The 17,399-nt window shown below is 39.4% G+C and overlaps 1 long non-coding RNA gene across 1 annotated transcript in view; it reads right to left on the reverse strand.

The window, feature by feature from the left end:
* Positions 1-5,103, reverse strand: part of LOC109144480 — a 44,978-nt gene extending 39,875 nt beyond the window's left edge. The window contains exon 1 of the long non-coding RNA XR_002045281.3: positions 4,889-5,103. This is a non-coding gene — a long non-coding RNA (uncharacterized LOC109144480). The remainder of the gene's footprint in view (positions 1-4,888) is intronic.
* Positions 5,104-17,399: the final 12,296 nt, after the last annotated feature.

Genomic DNA, 17,399 nt, shown 5'->3' on the forward strand with positions numbered 1-17,399 from the left:
ATCCCTTGCAAAATGCACCAAAACAAGAGAATTTGACTCCTAGCAGCCAAATTCTTCTTCTCTGTGTCATCCATGTTCCCTTTAAATCACTTTTGCCTTCCACCATGTTCGGAAAGGCCATTTTCCTTTAATTAGTCAGCAGCCAAAAGCAAGATTTTTAAAGCATATGATGATAAAATCCTTGCAAGTTACTGCAACACAATCTGTAGACAAGAGACAACAATTTATCAGATTCATAGTGGAGGTCTGACCTCTACAGCCTCAAACCCCTTCCTAGATAAGGGTTTAAAGTTAAAGCATTTTACTTGATATTAATGTGGTCTGAACAACTTTTAAAGCAGTCTCTAATTCCATACAGTCTGATTTCCCATTGTCATGTTTTCTAATGCTTGAGGATGGTCATACAAGTTAATAAATGTGTTCTCTTTGGGTCTTTTTCAAGATACAATATTCCCTTCCTAATTTGACTCTCTCTTTGAAAAATCCTTCCCTAGTTCTCTTACCCAGTTTTTCTTCCTTAACTACTTCCCAAAAAAAACCCTGTTAGTACTTATATTCTCCTCCCACTCATCTATTTTCTGGAACTGTGTCCTTCCCACTCCCTTTTTAACATAAAACAAATTTTCAGTCCCTGATTTTAGGCTTATTCAGTACAAACCAAGTACATGGAGTTATCCAATGATGGAGCATTTTCTTTATGCTCACCAAAGTAAATTTAGGTTCCTTGGGTCACCTGGATGTGTTTGTGCCATTCCTGTATGATGCATTAACAATGTGGATGTGCAACAAGTGAGTTGGTTTGCCACTGGTTGACGTAGCACAGATCCCATGATCTGTGTTAGTTACTCATTTCAGGTAACTAACAGGAAGGAATTGTGTAAAGGTCATAGGAGTGTGAAGCAGTTATGGTCCCCAGCCAGTGTGACCCAAGGACATCTCATGAAAGGTATCATGTTCCAGCAAAAGTTTCCTATCTGTCTTCAAGAAAGAGGCTGATGATTAGGTTCAATGAAAGCCAAATTCATGAGATTAAAATCTGTCTTGTGACTAGACATCAGGAAGACAGGAGAATTCAGGATACCTTGAACAGCTATGTAGGAGCAAGGAGGAGAAACTTCTACCCAATGTAGAAAGAGACGTATCAATGCCATTTTACTTAAATATTTACTACACAAGTAGCACAAAAAATAAAGATATTATGAATCTGGGGAGGGGTCGAGGGTTAATGAAAGACCTTGGAAATTGTCCAAGCCTATGAGAATGGAAGGACAGGGGTACAACACTGAAGCAACAGAATTTGTTCTAAGAATAAGCTACAAGATACTTTCAGAGCAATTCATTTTTTCACTCCAGAGGCTCACAGTTGTGCAGATTTGGTATCAAGTACAGCTCATTGGAAATGGTAATGTTTTGTGATACAGAGTCATTTCACAACTATACTTTATGTGACATACATTTCCCCTAAATATTTCATGTTTAAACAATTTTCTATAAAGGCTGAATTATTAACTTTTGGAGTAGGAAGATATTTTGTAATTACTTTTTTCATCCACCATTCTAATTTTTTGAAAATAAATTTAAAAAACCAAACCAAAACGAAAACCAACCAAAAAACCTTAATCAAATCAAACTCAAAACCAAACAAGCATAAACAAACAAAAAAACCCCAAACAAACCCACAACATTGAAAACAGAGACTATAGGACAATACATTCCATCTCAGTGAACACTTTTTATTAATAGAAATTTTATGTGGCTGTCTTGTTTTTTTAGTAGTTTTAGTATATAATAATTGAAAACACCACCACTGTCCAAATTATTGAATTTGTCTAGCAGTAAAAGACAATCTTACAGAAAAAAAACTATTTATGCAGTGTTTTCACTACAAACAGAAACAAAAGCTGTGGTCTACAGCTACCTGATTGTACAACAGGGAGAGAGACACCAAGTGGGTCTATAGGTACCTTGTGTTTTACATGCTTCCTAGTTTCTAAAGGGTCCTTCCTCTCTTTGCATTTTTCCTTGGTCACCTTCATTTCTTAAACACCCAGCTAGGCACCGCATAAGAGAGCTGGACCATGCCCCTGTGTTACCCTTTCCAGGCAGAATGGTGACCAAAAGCTCAGCATGGCAGTGGCCAGTGTTAACCCCTGAAGTTCCCTCACTCTACAGCTCCCCATACACCCACAGACACATTTGTGAATCCAGGCCCATTACAGTGGGTGTGTAAGAAATGAGTTGGCAGGTCTCAGGCTAAGTCAGAATAGGCAGATGTGCATGTCATAAAACTCAGCACCCTGATAGGCGATGTTTAGCACCCCCACGGCCTTTTTTAAAGAGGGGACCAAATGTTCTGCAAAGCAATTAGGGTATATGTTGAACAAGATTAATCTAGCTTTGTTTGGATTGCAGTTCTTCTAACACAGATGCTAACCTTATTTTGCTACTTTTATATACTGCAATGTATCTAGATAGCTCTTTGAATATAGGTATTTTCTTTCTGAGGCAACAGAGACCTTCATTTGTCTGCTCTATAGATACAGACATTCATTATCCCCAGGAACAGCCTACCTGGCTTTTAAAGACAGCAGTCCAAGGAACAGTTTACAGGTTGATTAAAGTTACAAAGTCAGTGCAAATGCATGGCAATGATCTAGGATTTCAGGCCCAAAAAGGGACATTTAGACAATTCTGACACCAGCATTTCCCTTTGATCTGTATCTACAGTGTATCTCTGCAGAAAAGTTCTGCAGGTACAGTGTATGCTGGGGAAGCTGAATGTAGGTCAATGAGATGCACTCTGCTTTTTTAAATAAAATCTTTCTGCAGAAAATGCATGATTTCCTGTTATGACTGTAGACTTCACAGAGTATCATACATTCGTTTTTAAAAAATGCTTTTCTATTTGTGCAAAAAACATTCACTTTACTCAAGGTGCACACACATATACACACAAGATTCTTTACATAATATACTCATTAATGGATAATTTCTTTCCATGCATTTACCATCATTAATTTGTGGCTGACAAGGCAGACCACAGAATTTCAGAGTGCCTATTCTTGAGCCAAAAAGGTTAGACAAAGGGCTCAATCCAAAGAAGACTTGCATACCTAAATCCTAACGCTCAGCTTTTGATCTTCAAATCCCTAGCTCAGTACCACCTAAGTTTAGCAAGACCAAAGCCCTTGAGTGCCTACTTTAAGCCACAAGAGATATATGGGTCCCTCATTTAATGACCTAATGCTAATCTGTTAGCTGAGAATCCTGCCAGGGCTTCTCAGGAGCACAGTGGGCACTGGCAAAGAGCATAGCAGGTCTCCAACACTCTCACCAGGCTCTGGAAGTGCCTGTCCCTCACACTGACCATTCAGAGACCCCACTGTAAGAGAAAACCCGGGAGGCCATTGTGCTGGTAGTGGGGAGGAACTGCCTACCCAGCTCCTTCAAGATAGTGTTGCCCTGGAATAACCCTTGAACTGCTTTCCTCAGAGCAACCAAAACCCTTTAGATCTTCCTAAATGAACTTACTGCATCCAGCCCCCAACAGAAAACAACTGAAACAAAGTCAGGAGGATCAGGGAGAGCAAGTGGGCCACAAGAGACAGTGCCTGTGCAGGTTCCACAGTCAAATGACAGTTAAGGCATTTGCCTGATTTGGAACATGGAAGAATGTGAGACTCATAGGAGAGCACTAAAAAGTGAAGATTTCTCTAACTCAAGCTTCATGTTATTAGCCGTGATTGGGACAAAGGATTTGGGATTTCTGATGAAGAGGGTTTTCAAAATGAGAATGAGCCACTGGAAAATGCATGTGGGAAAATGCAGTCTGTGCCAGATCTTCTCCCAGATTTTACAATGTGAGAAAGGCAGTAAGTTGGGACAGATCAAAACAGATGAACAATAAAATAAAGACTGAATATCTTAATAAAATTTATATAGAATCCTATGCCGTCATTATCCTGATTCTATTTCAGCCATAAAGGAGGAGAGGGATGCTCTACAGCTGGAGACACTTCTTCTCTGAGTTGGTAAAAGCATGTGTTGGGTGATGGCACGTAGAATTATTTCTATTATGTTGCCCTGCACTTTGAAGAATTGTGTTTCACAGGTCATGGGCTGGGTGTGTGCTGGCACTGTGTTAGGCCTCTGTGCTCCGTGAAAAGGACCTGGCAAACACAGGCTCAAGCTGAAGTTAATGGAGTTTTGCCATTGCTTAAGTTGAAGCCAGGTTTCCAGCCCTGGTGTCAAAAAGGTTCTTTTCCCCCCTCCTCCAGTTCTGCTACAGGCACCGGCTGCGTGCTCAGTTTATCCCATGCCTATCACAAATATAGCAGCGCAGACCTCGTTACCAGCAAGCTCAATTATTGTAATACCCTCTTAGAGGAGCTTAGAGCCAGGCTGCTCAGCACTGCTTGCTCCGAGCACGGCAGCACGTGTGCTCAGCCCTGTGAGCCAGCAGGAACACATTACACCACAATGCATTTTCCACGCTGCCAGCCTCTGAAGTGGCAGGTTGATTTTAAGTTGGCCCTTTCAGATTTTAAAGCCTTAAGTAATAAAGGCTCTGGCTATGACGGATCCCCTTTTCTTTGAGCCCTGCCCTAATGGGGAGCTGTGTTCCCACACCACCTGCTTTTCCTGGAACCCTACTGTCACATCGCAGATCTGCAACAGATTTTGACTTTTCTGTGCTGAACTACACGATGTATCTCACCCCCGGAACCTTCCTTTCCCGTCAACCCTTTCCATTTATATACCACACTCATCCCAATGTCAGCAGAACCTCACAGAATTATCGCTGCCATCTCACACACTAGCCAGGTTTTTAACGGAGTTGGAGTTAGAGCAAGTTAGCCAGTGTGGTTTCACGGTATCAGGTACTCACTTTTTCCCTCCTGCAGCCGGAGAAGAGGCTTAGTCTTTTCATTAGACCTGAGGTAAGACGGGTTTCATTTTCTGCAGGCCAAAAGCAGACAAATAGGAAGCTAGAGCAGAGCATCTGACTCCGTTAATATATCCTCTAATTTAACTTGCTGTAACTTGTTTGTGCAGCCGTACCCTTGGGTGATGCTGGCCACTGTACTTTATTACTCTATGCCTCTTCCTCCTTCCTCTGCTTAATGGGGCTAATGATGCTTCCTTTGTAAGGCACTTGTGAATCTAGAGATAAGAAATGGAAGTTTCAGAAAGGTATTATTAATTAACATTTATTAGCCTGTCTGTGCTCTAATCATCCCACTCATCTTTCACTGTACACACTCCTTGTGACTTTATTGCAGCTGTATTCTCTTCTGACAATTAATATAGTTATTGGCCCCATGGTTATTATTTTTTCCACCTCATCCTTTTTTCACTTTAAAACATGCATTTGTTTACTTTGAATTCCAACATGGCATGTGCACTTCTATACAACTTTGTTGTTAGTATACTTAATTTACTTTAATTACAGTTCATATTGGTATATATGTTGACATTGAAATTAGTAAATCTGTTAATAATATTATTAATAATAACAATACACTAGTTTTCTTTTAATTTAAAAACATGATCCAAAAGTTACAAAGCATGGATGCCTAAGATTAGATAATTAACCCAAAACCAAGTTCTGGAGCAGTGAAATCCAAGCTGCTTTATATGAATTCCATCTAGGGATTTAAGGCTTAAACTCTAGGAATCCATGTTTGAAAATCTTGGCTTTGATATATGAGTATAGGTTTTCTAATACTGGTGTGAATGAGAGACATGGGATGGTTGCCCTTTCTTCATCTCTCTTCAGGCCTTTAACATGAAGGGCTAATAGGCACCCCAGCATGGGGTGAGCAGCCTGTTTCCTGAGCAGGAGCATTCCCATCACCCCATACCAGAGGGGAGGAATGAGGGCTTAATACTTTAAGGCCTGATGTAACCTATCTCCCTTCAGGTGCTCAAATTACCATCTCTTTATACACCCCCAGTTAACAGTCAGTGGAGAGAAAAAGGCACCTGTGGGGATGACTCAGCCCACCTAAAATCTGAGTCACCCTGTGGAGGCACCTCTCTCCCTCTCCTCTTCAATTAGAGTGGGCGCCACCACTCAGCAGTCAGGTGTCTCCCTTCAACACCCATGCTGAAGCGTGGGGGAAGTTGGCCCCAATGCATTTAGTTTCTTACGTCTCATCTTGAGCCTTAGAAAGACGAGACCAACGTTGACACAAAGAAATAAAAACCAGTAATGTCAGAGGTGGTTAATCTTTGTGCTATTTATCCAGCTACCTATGTATTTGCAATACTTATGGGTACTGTCTGCCTTTGATGTGCAGGGATTTACAGATGCAGTTCCATTAACATTAGTGGGAATTGGGTGCATAGATCCAGTACATCAAGATGAGAATATTTGGTAATAAATCTTTTAATATGCATGTAGCATTGACTGAATAATTTGAAACATTTTTAAAATCCAAATAAAAATTGAGTTTTCTCATACAAGAGAAGCTACCCCTAGAGACAGATAAGTGGAATCTATCTCCACATAGTCAGACACTGTGTGATTTCATATTGTACATAGAATGATCTTTTTTTATCTTTATTGATTACTAGAAGAGTAATACAATTAAAGGTAGCAAAATGCTTTAAGGTTTTTGTTCTCTGGCAAAGAATCAAGAGTTCAAAGTGGGGCTTCTTTCTTATTATTAGAGAGCACCCTAAGAGACAATAATTTCCAGCAATTCTCTCTTTCTCCTCCTCCCCTTTTCATTTCCCATTTTGTGATTTTGGGGATACAGAAAAAAACCTCTGTGTGTTAGTACTAGATAGTGATGTGCAGACACAAGAATAAAACCTCTCCTTTCTTTTTACAACCACAGGTGTAAAAGAAGTACCTATCATTATTTCATTAATTATCTGCAGCAGTATTTTCTTGCCTCCTTGGTCACATGTGTTCATGTACATGTGAGCATACACACACACACACACGTTGTCTCATGCTTGAGTTTTCTGATGTGGAACACCCCTTGATAAGAACTGCTTATGCTAGGATTATGAATATAAGAAAATAGAAAAGACATTTAGAAACCACAGGAAAACAATTCTTTTGGTGTTTGAACTGCAGTGTTATTCAGATGTATATAACTACTGCTGGGTGGGGGAACTGCAGGAAATATGCCAAGGAGGAGAGACAAGGGAGGGCCATCAACAAGACAGAGAGAAAAAGACAGAAAATGCTTTTGTTTGCAGACTTGGCTGTTTGACTTGACTTGAAAATAATAATAGGCCCCCATTCTCTCTCACCAGCCCCCTCCCCCGATTCATCGGATATAACATAATTGATTCTCACTGGAGACAGATTTGGAATATGTGTCTTGCTTGTTGCTATTGTTTATGTTTACACAGTACATTTACTGCTAGAGGAGTTTTGTTCCTCGTTCACTCACTGCCCTGTTGCAAACCCCTGCTGCTTTTCCAGCTGGCACCAGTTCTTTTCTTCTCACTTCACAAAGGGAGGTGAAGAAAGGGGGAACTGCACTGTCTTGGGGACCATGAGAAGTTGGGGATTTTGCAGGTTATGATATTCTGCATGATGCAGGAAACTGACTCTTCACATTTGTCTGCAAATTCCTTTCAGAGAGTGTGGCTTGTGTTCCTTTCTTGTCATGTTTCTGCCTCCATGATGTGCTAAAACTCAAAGGCATTAGGGCAACAGATTTTCACACCTGGCACAGGACTTCCAATACAAGGTCATAAATTTTGCTGACTACCCATTTAAATGTGGCGCTTTTGGACAAAGAGGTGATTACTGGCCAGGACAAATCATTTTTTCAAGCCCGAGCACTACAAGGGAGGACACTGCACCACACATCACCCAGCAGGGCTGATCATGGATTGCCAGACCCTGGGTGCTAAGAAAGACTCATGGGGGACATCTGGCAGGCATCAGGAAGCAGCTTTGAGAAGAGCAACAGCTTATCTGTTTCTTTCACAATCACACACAGTCATGAGTTAGGAAGAGATAGCTATGGGAAAAGAAGGAACAGGAAAGAGAAGAAAAAAGTGTATAGAAAGAACAGAGGGAGGAGGAGTCTATCTGGGGTCTAAGGAAGAAAGATCAACAAAGACTAAAGTAAAGTGCGTGGCTAAGATGATATGTTTTAGCAGAGGAGGCATTATTTTTAAAGTAGTCCTGAAGTTTTTATGGCTCGAGGCCCCTATTTCATCTTAATTCATCCTTGGGGATAAAGACTCAGCTGGATGGATCTCAATCACTCCCTTCCCTTTCTCACCCCTTGTCATCATGTTCTCTTCCTTCAGTACATTTTCACCATGGTTAGAAATTCCGACTCTCACTCCCTTTCCCAAGCGACTACCGTGGCGCCCTTTGGAAGGTGCGCAGTGCCCTGACTCCCACGGAGTCGAGTTCCATTGGAACTGCTGGTAGTGCATTCATCAGCCATCTGTCATTGCAGCTGCTTGTTGAAGAAATCAACTTCTTTTTTTTTTTTTTTTTTTAATACTTTGACTAGGAGGGGGAAAAAAACCCTCAACCACCAAAAATTTAACAACAACAATAATGGCCCGACTGTTTCCTTGACAATCCAAACACAATCTGCTGCCCACAGTCTCAGAAAGTGTCATTGAGGCAAAACAAAATTCTCCTGGCGTGGTGGATTTGAGTATGTCTACAGGCTTTGTTTTGTTCTCCTTTTCTGTAGTAGGTGTACTACCCTCTTCTGATGAGAGAATAACTCCTGTGGAGTCTCTGTGACTCAAAAAGACTGAGCTATGACATGTCAAACTTTATCAGCCAGTTGTCTATGCAACTTTTAGCTGAAAGTCTCAAAAAACAGGAATGCTTTTTAAGATCCTAACATATGTTTTTTAATTCATTGTATTTTCCATGATTGAACAGAAACGTTGCAGAGAGGTGATAAAAACTGTGCAAACATAGGGTAATATTTAATAGTGTCAGGAATCTAGGCTACAGGCCTCCCAGCTCTCCAGTCTCTCTGCAATATAATTTGATTTCTTTTCTGTAACTGTCTTATAATGAAGATGAATCTATCTTCACTTTATTTTTGTCCTGAGATCTTTATACATTCACCTTTCTAGGTCCCAGGTCATCCTGCCAAGCCTTGTTCATGGCCACTTCAGTGGTGACACCCAAAGAACCAGAGACCACTGCACTTTTCAAACCAGAGCCAAGCAGCCTGAGCAAAACTCCTGTGTACAAGTTTGAACAACACTTGAAACAGAGTCACTTGAAACAGAGTCCACAGGTCCTGGCAAAGCAGAGCAGTGTCCACAGCCACACCATGGCATGTAAATTTTTTTTTGCTTTTCTTTTATGTTGCACTTGGACAGAGAGAAAAGGAAAGGTTATCTCTCCATGTCTCCCCTGAAGGCAGCTGGGAGAGAAGCAGGATATAATGAGAAGGCTAAGTGACTGGTAAAATTAAAATACACAAACCATTAAAAAAGTTTAAAGGGTAGGAAAAAGAGTGCTCACAGCATCTGTTTTAGGTCAGCACCTAAGGAGTTTCTTCCAGGCAATATGGGAACTCTTAAGAAACATGAATGTTGTTACACACAATACCATCTTTATCAAAAGCTAAAAGCTCACAGAGGGAGGCCACGGCACTTACAGTCTGGGAACATGAGTCTATCAAATGAGAAATCTGTGAGAGCAGAGGAAAGCCCTGACATGGCCTCTTGGGCTGGTGGCACTGACTGATATGTCTGGGCTCCTGGACAGTGCATCTGGCACTCCTGGCAATAAAACCCGAACTGACAGGTTTATGTCTCCATCTATACAATACCACTGCACCACTGCACACCAATATGTAACATCACACATATTTTATATTTGTGTGTACTTCTATGTGATTGTCTCTGGAGCCACAGAGGTACAGAGAGCATTTCTTTCTTTTTTAAAGTTTTTTGTTAATAAAAGAGAACGGTTGTCTTCCAGTCTTTCTGATCAACTCCAGGCAAAGATGGGGAGAGAGAAAGACTTCAAATCCAGCACAATAGCTGACTTTTTACATTTTATCAATTCCTTTTTCAGTTTCCCATATCGAAATTCTCAGCCTTTTGATTCAACACATGTAGTAGAGGTGGCTCAGAATGAAATGGAAAGTAAACAGTCCTCATCAATCTCAAAAGGCTTCAGATCTTTATATAAAGCTATCTTATTAAGATAGGTAGGTATTTCCAGGTGGGAATTCTTTATTGTCTCTTTTTTTATTGGGTGACTGTTCTTCAAAATCACCTGCCAATAATTGAGAGTCAAGCTTAAACACCTGCTGGAATCTCATGTATGTGAAAGAACATAAAGCTTCCTCCAGGAAGAAATTGGCTTTCAAGAAGGAAGAAACATTTCACATTGTGACTTTTCTGACTGTTGTTTTGGAATAACCAAATGTGCATGCTTTGGAGGCCTCTGTCATGCAAAAATCTGTAAGCTCCATTCAGGCTGAAAAATAGTCATTTATCCTGGTTATGACACAGGATTTATATCATTCTATCTCTACAAAGCAAAACCAATCTTCCCACCTGTGCTTATGGAGATCCTGCTGAGAAACAGAAGGGACATATTTGTTGAATGCAAGTGATGAACTTAAGCACAAGTTTTTAACTTTAGTACAGGAAAGATTCTTTTAACTCAAAACCTTTGCAAACTTGCATGTTTGTCACTTTTCCCTGTAAAGCATTTCTATTTGCCCATGGAAGCCAAAACCTTTGCTTTCAAACTTTGAAATTATGAATTTTTATATTAAATTTATATTTTAACTTTAGATTTGAGGTTGGGGGGTGGGGTTTGCCAAATTTTATTTTAAGGTTGTCTAAATTAATAGTACAACCTACACCTCACCTTCCAATCCTTTTGCTCAAGGACAGCCCACATGCTAGGCAAAGTTTTGGACAATGTTTATCTTTCTGAATTTATGGGTAAATGGATCTTAAATCACTATTTATTCAATCCTATCCTGTTATTCGTCACCTAAAGGCTTATACAATTTGCAATTTCTTCTATACAGAATTTATCACCATCTATATGAGTCAGGATATGTGTTCTTATATTGATATATGGAGTAAAAGACAGAAGAGTAGCTCAGAACTGAACTACCCCAGAGAGCACTACCGCCAAACCAAAACAAATAAAGAACCCACTCCAAGCTGGAAATGGCCCCTCCTTGCTGGTGGGTAAATTGCCAAGTGGTTATAATTCCAGGTACTGGATGTGAATGATTTCCACAGGAAAATAAAGATTCTTTTTTTTTTTATACTTTTCATACATTCCTGTTTAGGGATAAGAGATAGTTTGTACTCAAGAGAAACTTTACCTCTGGGAAGACATAATCCTAAGTGCTACCTGTCTAAAGAGGAACTTCTAAGTGCAGGAATGACAGTCTAGGACCTGAAAATTTCTTTCAGCAGAGAAGGGAATGTAACTTAAAAACAGTCTAACCTCAGAAAAAAATGAACTCTAATAAAAGTAAAGGTATGCAGGATTTCAGCCAAGATGCTTGTCCGTCTCCTTCCATGATCAACCTTTGTTTCCACATTGCTAATATTCCCCAGCTTGCCAGTCAAAGTCAGTTGGGAACTAAACATATGACTCAGCCAAAGCCATTAGTGCAGATTATCAGCCTTTTGTCAAAGAAATGAGCAAAGTCACTACGTGCTGATGAAGAGCTTTATAACTGCAGCCTAAAAGCCACATGGAGGAAAAGATGTTTAATTCCTGAAACAGGTCCAGATTTTAGAAGAGTTAAAGTAAAGAAGAATCTCAGCCCAAGCTGTGATTATTACTCATGTTTTATTTGAATAATCTAAACAAATAAGACAAACGATTCTGTGTCCACAGTTTCACAGTTACAGTGCTATTAAATTAAAGGACCAGAAAAATAGTCTCTTCTAGTACTTACACCATAATTCTTTGTCTTGCAATATGAAGTATTGGAGTCTGCACTTAATGCACAGGTAAAACATCAATGAATGCTGGGGAAGCAAAGTATCTGGTTTTTTATTTTTACATTAAAGAATCATATGCATAAAGTAATGACTTGGCCTTTTGGTCTCCCACAATAATTTAAACAAGTCTATTCTGTTGATTTTACATAGCATCAATTTCTGGAGCACTGCTCAGCATATATCCACAATCAGGAATGGCTTACAAAGGTAGTGCTTAACAATGTTAAGCAAGGCACATTGTGGCAGCCTTAGAGTCCTCCTTACTACCAGGAATTTGTTAGTGAGAGTAGAAACTGTTACATAAAGCCTTCTCATCAAGCCAATGCACTTAGCAGGGAGGATCAAGTGGGATTGGTGTTATGAGGGATGTCGAGTGGCGGCACTGCTGGTGCCCCATGCCTGGCTAACTGCCTTGTCTGTTGAGGATAAGCTCTTCTTTAACCCCTTCTTTATTACAAACATGGTGCTACAGGAGGTTAGTGCTGGTGTAAAATCACCTGAATGACCACATTTTGTTTGACTTAACGTGAATGAGTTATATTGTTTTGGCCTGAGAGGCTGTTGTGGTATTGGCATTAGGGTTTCATGCCATCATAAAGTTCCACTCAGAGTACACTCAAATGCAGATTTTCAATTAAATTTCCTACATTCATGCCAATATAAGCTGGTAAAATTTTCAATTTTTTTTTCTACTGCACTGATATGAAAACTTCATAGCACTGAAATTAGGAGCTAAAGACCTTTTCCAAGTGTTCACAATTATTTTACTCATATTTTTAATATTCATAAAAGTGGCAAGAACAAAGTGAGTCAAATTTGCATTTCATATCGCACTAAAGCTACTCCACATATACACGATAACACATCCTGAGAACAATGAGATATCCTGTCACATGTATGCATTTTCTAAAACTGCACAAAAGGAGGATTTCAGGGATGCATAAATTAACTTCCTACCTTTAAATTATTAACCCAGGCTGTTCCCTGAATATGAACCAAAATCAAAGGACAGCTTTCCCCCACTGTTTTACTCCCCTCATGAAGAGCACACATATTGTCAGTCTTTCCTCACTTGAAGTTGATGACTTAAGAAATTGAGTTACTTGAATAATAAAAAATTGTTTTAAGAATTTTTTTTTTTACAGTTCTTCTATTCATGGCATATTGTGGCTATTAGTAAGAAGCCACTTCAGCTACCCTAACATGTTTCTTGTTGAAAGTGAGGAAATGAGCTCTCCATGCCTTGATATGTGGGGAGAAACAAAATTTAAATCATGGAGTTCTTGAAGATATGAATGAGCTTTTATCCAGGATCCTGTCAGTGTTCAGGATGTTCCAAAAGCACTTCCTCATAGGCTCTGCAGAAATAGATGGACCTATAAACTTATTTCCCTGAACTGCCCTTGTTAAACCTGGCCCTCAAGGGAGCTGACGTAGCCAGTTGTTATGGATGAGTACATTTGGTACATGTATTGAAATTTGCTTTCCAAATATCAGAAATAGGCAAAATAATCTGCTAAACCATTTCCTCTGGTACAGCTTTTCACAAAAACCTTCAGTCTGACTGCAGACTTTTTGAGAAGGAGACAAAAAAAGGTCAAATTTGAAGAGAAATTTTTATGAAGTATTAACTCACTTCTAGTAACAAGTGATATTAAAAATACTATCTTAATCAATTCCTTTAGGGTCACATCTATAAATTGGAACTATATATGCAAAACTTTCTGTGGGAGAAAAAATTGGATTGATTAAAGTAGCAACCAAAGAAGAAACACTCACAATTGCAGCCACACTGGACAGTCAGTCTGAATGAACACATTTTTTTGGCCAGCTAGTAACTTTACAGCTACTTTCACTCTTACTTTATAAGCCTTGTTTGCAGGTTGCCCTAAAGTGATCTACAATTGGTTTTTCAGTTGTAAAATTAGTGCTATGAGCAAGTTAGTAGTACTGTTTTCGCATAATCTTGTGAAAAAATCTAGCAAGCCAATAGCTATCATAAAGTACAAATGTGTGTTTTCCATAATTACACAGAAATCATGATTTAATAGCCCTAACTTCCTACTTTAACAACTTGAAACCTCACACTTAACACAATCTAGCAAGATTCTGTGTAACAATGCAAGAATTGCTATTTTTCCCCATCTAATTCAAAGATCAGCAACAAACACATTCCAGACATTGTTCAGGGTTTCATACTTATCATCATACAAAAAAGTAATTGCCTTTTATTGACCTGAACTGACATGCATTTAAATCAAGGGAATTCTGCCCATGATATGGGACCAGGTCTTAAATCCCTTATGTTAAATTTGCACTGCAGTCACCAGTTCTTTAGTCTATATTCGAAGTGATTTCTAAGAAAATATTTTTTGCTGTGTTCAATACTGCTTAACTGTCATTTTCATTCGTTTTTTCACATTGTATAGGCTCCCATTCAGAAATAGAAGTTTTGCACTCTGCTCATATGAAACTGTTATAAATAATCTTGTGATGTCACCATCTCTCTTTGCTGGTTTGTAGGCCCAAGGATTGGAATAATGCATATAAGAACCCAAACGCAAGGACGATATGTGAAATAAAATTAATCCTGATAAATTCAACTATAATTATCCACAATACTCAGATAATTTGGGGCAGCATAACTAAATGAAGAAATAAAAAAAAGGAAAATATTTATTTTTGTAGCATAGCTGTAAGGTATCAACATGTGAACTGTGCACTTTGGGTGTGCTGATTACCCAAAGATATTTTCATGGTAGCCTGAGACTCAACACATAACAAAATGCAAAACCACATCTGTTTTCTCAGTTTAAATTGCTGCATGATGTTCACTCAGCTTCTCTACTCTGGCATGTGCCAAACCCATGGCTGAATAAAAAGAATGCCTGCCAAATATATCCACTTTCTAAAACTATGCAAATGGAGGACTTCGGGGATGCATAACTCAACCTTCCTTCTCAAAGTTTCATTAACAATATTCCTCTTTGTCACTGGAGCAATGTAAACAACTGCAGTTAAAAAAAAGAGGCAAATCCCTGCTTACGTCATGATGCTTTCTCACAGAATTTTGGTAAATTAGTTGTAGTCATAAAAAAGGGGGCCTTTCTAAATTGCTTTGTGCGTCTACATTACAGCGGAACGTGATATGGAGAACTTGGCTCAGCCAAAACAGGCTGAGCTGGTCTGAGTAAAGGCTGTGCTGTGATTAAGAAACTGAACTAGGACTAAAGACCTCAGTTCAAACATTCAACCCTTCCACAGACTTTCTGTGTGATCTTGGGCTGCCCACTATCAGTAGCCTTCAGATTCTGAGCTATAAAAAGGTAGTTGTTTTACTTCTTTTCTCCTATCTGATGTGTGTAGACTGTCTTTTTCTTTGTACAGAACCATACATAACATCATCCTGAGCTCACAAAACACTCCTAAAATTTCAGTATGAATAAATAAAGTTATCTATTTGTCTCAGGGTGACTTTATGATGTGTATTCCCTATCGCTGCTCTATGCCCAGAAATTAATTTTGTGACTTTCTGTGCCTTTAAACTGAGCCTGAGAGGAGGGAGAGAAAAAAAATGAGTGAACTTTTCAAAACAGAGCTATTGTAATTGTTCTTTATGTTTTACCAGAAGACTCCTCATACAGAGACAACATAGGATTTCTCTAAATGTTTGTGTAACCTCTGAAGTCAGAACTAATTATGCACAAGATTCCTGGGGTTTCACAAACATCAGACCACTAAATAAACAACATAGAAAATGTAGAAAGGTCATGAGATGAAGATTTTCAGTGTCTTTGAATGTAAGATCCTCAACACTCAAGAGCTGCATTCCCCTTCCCGGCTTGCAGATCTCCACCATTTCCCATGAGTCTGATCTGAGAAAAGATGGTGCTCTCCCAAAGCCAGGATGGAGCTTTGATCAGCCTGGTCTAGTGGAAGGTGTCCCTGCCCATGGCAGGAGGGTTGGACCTCGATGACCTTTGACGTTCATTCCAAAACAAAGTATTCTAGTAATTCTATGATTCTATGATTTAATCTCTGCTATTATGCCACAGTAACTTGACTAACATTCAGAACTAGTTTAACATGTCCTTATATGAACTGATTTGCAGGAGGATTCTGACACAACATGGTAAGGAATAGACATCTGGATAACTGGGTTTTCAAACCCAGTCTCATATCAGCACAAAGATGACTATGCCACATACATTAGCACACAGCAGTCCATAATCCTCCTGCCAGGTACATCAGGATGCTGTACCTATGGCAGGGTTAGGATACTTAATAGGAAAGCTACAGCGTAGTGTTCAGGAGAGGTGAGGAAAATCCTTGAAACAGAAGGTAGTAAAAATCATTCTCAACCTCAAAGTGGGCAATAGCTTAACTAAGCCTCTGTACAGTCCCTAATTTTCGTGTTGGACTTTCCCAAGCAGTCATCCTTTATCATCTACATCTGAATTTGAAAATGGATCAGTAACTGACTTGACTACCACTGATTGTACAGGAGACACTTGGTAGAGTTAGCAAGATAGGTCTTCTTAAAGTGTATTGAAATAATTCCATCATTAATTCCTCTTTTAATGACACCTGAATGGAAAAAGATCTGGCATTTTAAAAGCACTTATTGGTCTTACTAGAAAAAACAACTCTTTAGAAAAATCTGAAGAATAAAGAGAAAGTGAACTGCCTAGCACTGAGGCTGTCCATGAGTTTTCCAGAAAAAAATTCTCTAGCCTTTCCAGTGGCAAAGTGCTGAGTAATTCCCTTGAGCTGCTAAACTCTTTCAACTGAAAGCAGAGGGATCTCAGTGTCATTCACAGCTCCTCTCAAGATGCTCAACATGCTGTAGGATGGATCCATCAGGAAGCAACCGTCAAGAGCAGGTTCACAGAACCAGACCTATTCTATTGCCCTAAGGCAAGCATTTCTCCAGTAGTTAATTTATACCAAATTCAAACTTCAGTTAGGATAGAGATCAAACACAATCCTTTCTGGAAACAAACAAGTTAATTACAAAAAAGGAACTGTGTTCATGAAACACTGTGATTGGAGCAAATGCCCCAAATGGTTAGGGCTGCAAATGTGAAGGATCCAAGAACAACAACAGCACAGTCATGATGCATGCAAAGAATATTGCTCACTCCTACTTTCCCTATCCAAAAAAATCTAATCTAAGAGAAATAATGATCATGTAGAGGCAATTTTGCCCCAGAAAACAAGACAGTCACAGTACAGTCAGCATCACTGCAGGAGCTCTTGGGCTCACATTGCCAGGCATGTTTCTGTGTGAGACCTGACATACAGGAGGTAGCAGGGAGCTGGTTATTTTTTAACGTTCATTTTGAATGAAGCTGCTCTAACTTTACACCCAATTCTCAAATAAGCACATGCTCATAGCAGACAAATCTTTACTAACTGCAGAGTAATTAGGCAGCAAAACAAGTGCTTTT

This window comes from Corvus cornix, chromosome 5 (assembly GCF_000738735.6).
Source record: "Corvus cornix cornix isolate S_Up_H32 chromosome 5, ASM73873v5, whole genome shotgun sequence".
Classification (NCBI taxonomy): domain Eukaryota; kingdom Metazoa; phylum Chordata; class Aves; order Passeriformes; family Corvidae; genus Corvus; species Corvus cornix.